Source organism: Electrophorus electricus, unplaced genomic scaffold, assembly GCF_041902795.1.
Source record: "Electrophorus electricus isolate QZ-2024a unplaced genomic scaffold, ASM4190279v1 Scaffold308, whole genome shotgun sequence".
NCBI lineage: Eukaryota > Metazoa > Chordata > Actinopteri > Gymnotiformes > Gymnotidae > Electrophorus > Electrophorus electricus.
In genome coordinates, this window is record NW_027658592.1 from 17,501 (window position 1) to 25,165 (window position 7,665).

Genomic DNA, 7,665 nt, shown 5'->3' on the forward strand with positions numbered 1-7,665 from the left:
GTCAAGCTGTATGCTAACGGCTACTCGAATGCAACCCAGACATAAGCATCTTTCTGAGATGTGACCAGATGGATCACGAAACTTTATAGTGAGTGGATGCTACTATTTATCACTTTGCTGTAGACATGGTGTGTTTTAGATCCAAAGGTTGGGATGGCTATGGTGTCAGAATGGTCAGGTAAGGCAAGTCTGATTGTACCCTGGCAATGCACTCCATCTGACTTATGCCAAGGCTGCAATCACATCAGCTCTGTAGGTTGTGATAAACAACTAGTCTGCGATGACTTGGTGATTGCATCTGTGTTTAAAAACATGAAAGGTCAAATATTTTGTCCCTTCTGTTATTTTATGACTTTTATTTAAACTTTAGGGAAAGAGATTCGACACACATCATATATCAGGCTTCACTTTCCATGTGCATTTCAAATTATTATTATAAATGATCCTCACCTTGATTCCTTCTTTTTAAAGATATTGTATTTAACAAAATGTGTGAGCTTGTTATCTGATCCTGCCTGGTTGAATAACCTGGCCAGGATACCTCTGAACTACTCCGATTGTTTTGGAGCTGCCAAATGAATGAAAATGGTGTTTGCGATGTTGCAGAAGCAGGGCTTTGCCATCCACTCTGCATTTCTATCTCCTCCACACTGCTTCAAACAGTGATAATTGCGGACGCCCAACCAACTGTGGACGTTCTTCCAACCCCATCAGGTTTTAATGAGCACGAGGCGCTGGCCACTAGCAGTAGCTTTCCTGGACCCTTTTCAGAAGCGTAACATATTGCGAGGGCAAATGAATCATCGGTGAGCTGCCTGCACTTTGATTCTACTGTGCTTCCTTCACGCTCCCTGCACTGAAGTAATGGCATCCCATTACTCTGAAAGGAGCCGTCTGAATTTCAAAATGTCCCTGATTATTTGCAAGACAAGACACGTAGATGTGACATGATTAATTATGGATTTGCTTCGGCGACTCGGTTCCACTGCAAACACAGTCACAAACAAAAACACAAATGGCTCCATTCAAACCGAGGAATAGGTGCGCCGGTGACCCCAGACAATGATAAGCACAAGGCATCTATCAGTTTCAGCCACTGATCCTCCTTTCATCAGGTTTCAGGAAGGCACAGATAAAAGCAGAGCAGAGAGGGTGAGCGGAAGACACTCAAGGAATTAACGAGACATTTTCTCTTTCTCTGTGATGCTTTTGAATTCGAGCTATGTGCCACAGTTCAATTTAAGCTTGATCTGTTTTCACAGTTCCTCCATAGAGGACTCTTATTCTAAAATCTCCTCCCATGCTGGAGGCGCCCCTGCCTCCGACGTTTTATTCTTCATTGATTTCTTGGGCTGTGTGTAGGATAGCGCTCTGACAGGCTGGCCATATGCTTGCTGGCTCCGGGGCCCAGGGGAATGGTGTAGGCTCCATGACCCATTCACCTACATCGATAGTTCTTTTGAATAATGGTACCATATAAACACCCCGTCACTTCTAACCTCACGTTGCCGCTGGCTGTCAGATGCCAACTACTGGCACAGTTTGCCTCATAGACATTGAGCTCTGGCTGCCCATCATATATCTGCTGTTCCCACATGAAGAAAAGTTGCCCAAACAAATGGTACACACACACACACACATACACACACACACACACACACACACACACACACACACACACACACACACACACACACACACACACACACACACACACACACACACAAGCACCCAAAGCCCACAACCACTAATCTCATTCAAGACATCAGGTACAGGGTGACATAGAAAGTACAGGAACTTTTAAAACATCTTGATTTATCTATCATTTGGAGAGCAAAGCTGTTCTATTATCCTTAAAGAGATTACCTTTAAAGAAAAGGGGCACATGCCAGACCTGCTATTGAAGGAGGAGCAAGTTGTGAAATAAAGCAATTTTCCAACGGAGACATATTCAAACACAAGGCGCTGGGATGTGGACCTTCTGAAAGATGCAGAGCAGTCATCTCCAACTAATCTGAATAATAACTGTCACAGTGAGAGGGAAAAAGGTTTCAGAATGAGATGCAACCCTTCGATTTTACTGTTACGCTGACTTAAGAGTTTGGTGCACACTAGGGTTGCACAGCACACTGTTTTTCTGTCGTTATCCAAACACTGGCCTTAGCATTGCTGACATCACAGCACTACAGGATGCAATATGCAAACCAGACACATCTTTACAATACTATACCACATCAGGGATGCAGCACATTTTTATCATAATCATTACACTAGTAACACTGTAACAGAGTAAATATGTCCATCGTATTTTATATATAAAGAAGTGCAGGATTCGAGAACTTTTGAGAACTGTTAATACATCTGCACATATTCTTAGCAGAAGGCAAGATGACTGGCTCACTCTCATTAGAAAGAAATGACAGACTTTCTAAAACACAGTCTATTCTCCCTCAAAATGGCGGGGGGGGGGGGGGGGGGGGGGGTAGCCATTTTAGTGTGCCGGGAAATCCATGTGATTGAATGGGTTGGAAATGAAGGCTCTTCCGTGTGCATGACTCCTCCATGGTGGGTGTGAGGCCTAGCCCATCCTGATGAAGCCAGATGACCACACCGCATCTGTCTGCTGGGCAGAGCCCCTCCCTCAGCTGCCTGTCGCTGCCTTAATGAAGTCATCCCTTCAGCTCCTGCTCTCCTGACATATGGGCCCTTTTGCCAAGGAGAGGCGAAGATGGGAAAAATATCGCACTGTGAATTGGGGCCTTCTATTCCGCCCGTGGTTTATAATAATAATACTTAAAAAGTTCCTGGCCGATATGGATCTAGGGTGGCAACTGGATATTTCAGACAGTTCAAAATGGACCATGGGGAGAATAAAATATCAGAATGAGGGGTATGACCATGACCTCAAACTCTGTCTGATAAAGGGTTTTATGGAAGAGGGGAAGGAGGCTGCTTCCACATTCAGGGTCCTGTGTACCTGGTCCTGTGTACCTGGCCCTGTGTACCTGGCCCTGTGTACCTGGTCCTGTGTACCTGGTCCTGTGTACCTGGCCCTGTGTACCTGGTCCTGTGTACCTGACCCTGTGTACCTGGTCCTGTGTACCTGGCCCTGTGTACCTGGTCCTGTGTACCTGGCCCTGTGTACCTGGTCCTGTGTACCTGGTCCTGTGTACCTGGCCCTGTGTACCTGGTCCTGTGTACCTGGCCCTGTGTACCTGGTCCTGTGTACCTGGCCCTGTGTACCTGGTCCTGTGTACCTGGCCCTGTGTACCTGGTCCTGTGTACCTGGCCCTGTGTACCTGGTCCTGTGTACCTGGCCCTGTGTACCTGGCCCTGTGTACCTGGCCCTGTGTACCTGGTCCTGTGTACCTGGCCCTGTGTACCTGGTCCTGTGTACCTGGCCCTGTGTACCTGGTCCTGTGTACCTGGCCCTGTGTACCTGGTCCTGTGTACCTGGCCCTGTGTACCTGGCCCTGTGTACCTGGCCCTGTGTACCTGGCCCTGTGTACCTGGCCCTGTGTACCTGGTCCTGTGTACCTGGCCCTGTGTACCTGGCCCTGTGTACCTGGCCCTGTGTACCTGGCCCTGTGTACCTGGCCCTGTGTTCCTGGCCCTGTGTACCTGGTCCTGTGTACCTGGCCCTGTGTTCTGGGAGTCAAATACTAAAAGCAGTCCTTATCTGCATGGCTTTAATTTACGACCTTACAAGTTTCTCTGTGTACATTAATCCAAACACTGATTCACGTTTTGATCAAGATTCCATTACCGAAGCCATGAAATCAAAATATTGTAATCCAAAAAAAGTAACATGCACTATTGTGTTTGGTTAATATGTCTGAAATAAAACTGCTACATGGTAGAAACAATCATAAATCCACCTGCTTCCTTTGAGAGTGCTTGGTAATTGGGAAGCAAAAAGACACAGAAAGAAAAAAAACTTATTTTTCCTCCCACAACATTTAATAGTTTCTGAAAGGATCTCTGGGCTTGTGACAATCTGCGTCACATCTCTGAAGTTGGAAAATAATCTAACATCAGTCAGAAACACATCTTCCTGTAATGAGACACTCAGACTATTATTATTACAGACTAAGGTGGCCTCCTCTGTTAGGTTAGGCACCTCTGTTAAGAGACCATGGAGGATGGAAAAAGAACAGAAAATCAATCTCGAGGAAATTTCTCCTCTTGGATTTATCCGCCCAATATGGTGGTTGCTTGGGTCTTCATTAGAAGAGCCTCTGTTCTTGTGTTCTGAAACATAGGTGAAAGCCTCTTGAGTGGGTTCTTCTTGATTGCATCCTGATGGGCATCAATTGGAATAAATCGCACAGGCCGCGTTCGGTCAGTGTTGGAAAACAAAAACAAGCCATTTAACTCAAAGATGGAAGACTTGCTGGAAAACGTCCAAGTGCTTTAATGACAAGTCACACATTTAAAGTCTTTGATGATCAACGGTTGTCTTTCCATCAGGAGCTAATCAAAACCATACACTCTACACGATTCATGTGCAATATCGTAGACCATCAGGGTATCTAATAAGTTATTTTACATCAGGGGCTGTGACTCATGACAGACTTGAGATCAGTCCCGGAGAAACGTTCGCTGTCGCCATGAATTGACACTGAAACACGGAACATGTTCAAGAAGTTCGGAGTCTCTTAGAACTTCCCACGGGCACCAACAGGCCGGCGAGAGGGGAAGATAATGAGCGAGGTGAAATCAAAGTGGAGCTATTCATGGTGAGATGGAACCAAGGGAGCTGGCTAATTTCTGCCTATACCCTCAGGGGGTGAAGCAGATCTAAGCTTCCCAGCCATGAAAAAGTACCAGAGAGAGATGAGATATTAAAAAGGTAACTATAAGCCTGGACAAGACGTTCAGAAGCACAGCATAGCCCATTTCTCTGAAACCTTTTAATGTATGCTACTTGATCAGTCTCTTTGGCTTTATGGCTTCATATCTATGACCATTAAAGGCAGTTACTGTATATTGTGCATGGTTGGCACTAACTAATCTCTCTTAGTACTCCTGTACTCAAAAGTCTGTTACTTCCATCTCAAAGGCAATTTATTATTATTGTTCAATTCTAACTGTAAACAAAAAAGAGTTTTTTTAATTTTTATTTTACAGAAACCAAACTCTGTGGTGTGGAAGAATTTTGAGTTCCATCGGCGCATTCACTTTACAAGCATCATTATTCAATTTCCATTTTTGGAAATTTTGCCTATCTTGGCGGTGCGCCTTCATAACTGCAAGTAACCTGTATCTGTCTGTAATGTGAACACAAGTAACCTGTATCTGTCTGTAATGTGAACACAGCTGTTCTCTGAAACAGCAGATACAGGTCACTTGCAATTATGTATGTGAACTGTCAAGATAGTCAAATGTGATCTGAGCAATAAAACTTGGATTTAAACCCTCTTTAGAGAGTTATCCCTACCCATACCCCCATCCTTACCCCTTAACCTTAGGCTTAGACTGGTCTGTCTGAGTAATCCCTGAGTCTGACAAGGGCATAAAATACATTCATGGAAACATTGACTTCATTTAGGGATGCTTACCTAATATTGATCGATAGACCATGTTCTCCAAATCTCCATTACCCTCCCTAGATGTGCTAAAAAGTGTTTACAAGTCAATTCTAGAGTCAATTGTAGAATCAATTCTACAAATGCAGATTGGTTTGGCTCTGAAAAATACAAATTTTATTTCAAAACAAAGACTGCAAAGTAGTTTGCCCTTGTGCAAATAAATGATCTCTTTTAAAACACTGAGGTTTAACTGTAAGACTACAAAAAGCCGAACTGCCTCATATAAAACTTTATGTAGCACATAAAAGACCAACAGAAGGAGACCAAGGGGAGCATTAAACACACATTTTTCCATTTCAGTGCATTGTTACAAACTTAAATGATTTCAGGTTTGCACTACTCTGTTAAAACAGTTAAACCCTCAGTGGTCATCATGATCGGAACGCTGCATTCCATGCTGTCAATAGGAAAAAAAAAAATAAGAAAGAATGAGACCCAGGAAAACGAGCAGAAAGCACAACATTGTGAGAGTCTGTAGAGTGCTGGGCTGTTCCTTCTCCCCATGCCCTTATTAACACAGTTGTTTTTTTTCTTCTTCTGGTCTTCCCTTTGGCTTTAACTCTGTACCAATTCCTGGCAGGGGAAACAAATCATGTGTGCTAAAAATTGCAGCCATTGAAAGCACCATCAATAAGGCAGAGCAGCACAGACCAGAGCATGACACAACCTTTTCACATCACCTGTTCAGGCGGTGGAAGCTTCTTAGGTTCTAACGAAGGAAGAAAACAAGGCAATGGATAAACGTGGTGGCGGACACCGAGGCTGAGCCGAACTTTGTCACTGTGACAGCTGACGAGGAGCAAAGATAGTAGTGGATTATAAGATATACAGAACGTTCCTCTTTAGAATCCAAGCTCATTTATCATTACTTAAAAACAGCGCAACCAGGCCAACGCTTTGGACAGGTCCCATGCATAATTATTGGCATTCCTTGATCTCAGTTCGGGATCACCGACAGACTGTCTTAACGTTTTAACTCGTTTCAGATTAGAGTCAAGCCTCATTTTTTAAACGGGCATCTCTGGACCACAGTGACTCTAATGTTCCAATGGAACTATGGGTATAAATCCATTCAAATCACATTCAACATAAAAGGCAATGTTTCCACCCACGACCGATGGATGTAATGCGTCTTATATTTCTCCTCATTCTCCAATCATATTTGCACAAGCCTCAGTTCGATTATTGCTCATTTTCTATCGCCTTTTATCCCTCTGCTATCTGAATGCTTTGCCTGAGTGCCGGGGGCAAGCACATTGTGAGTGCATTTTCCTTGACTATTCCAGAACCCCGATCACTTGGAGTAATGAACTGTAGTACTCAGAATGAAAATAGCCGGTTCTTCCCTCTGTGTTGTTACACAACGATGTCTGAGAAGCGCTGAAAAAGCAATTGCTCATGAAACTGTTGCAAGGCACGTTTTCAACACACTGTCTCTGCTTCTCGGTTTGTCATTAATATTAATGCCCGAGGATGAGGCAAATGAGATCAGGTACACTGTGGCAGGAAATACAAACGTGCACGACAACATCCAGCGGCGAGAGCAGAACCACGGAAGACGCCTTTCATTCACGCGACGCAGCCTTGCGCAACCCGTACTGCTTCAGTCATGCATTGTAAGGGAGATTCACATGGAACTGAATGAAAGCAGACTCAGCTCTGTTATGCGAACTCTCAAGGGCATTCAGGATATTTCAGCGCATGAGAAGACATCTGAAAATATTTGAATTTCGGATAGTCAGAATTATTGCAACACTGCATTCGATATAATGGATATTTCAAGGTCAGTCAGACATATTAAGTAGACATCTTGGACTGCCCATCTTAAGGGATAGACATGATACTGATAAGTAACCACTGTGAGGTACATGTCACTTCTAAAAATGATGAGAAACATTAAAACTACTCCCCCTTTATCCTGCAGAAACTTTACAAAGTCAGGCAACAGCTATTTTAACAATTTCAACAATTCTTCAACCATGCTAAGACAAAGTCAATAAGGTTATTATAGTGAGACCAATTTAAAACAAGACTGGTAATACTGTTCTAGTGACAGAGCTCTTGGCACTTCAGA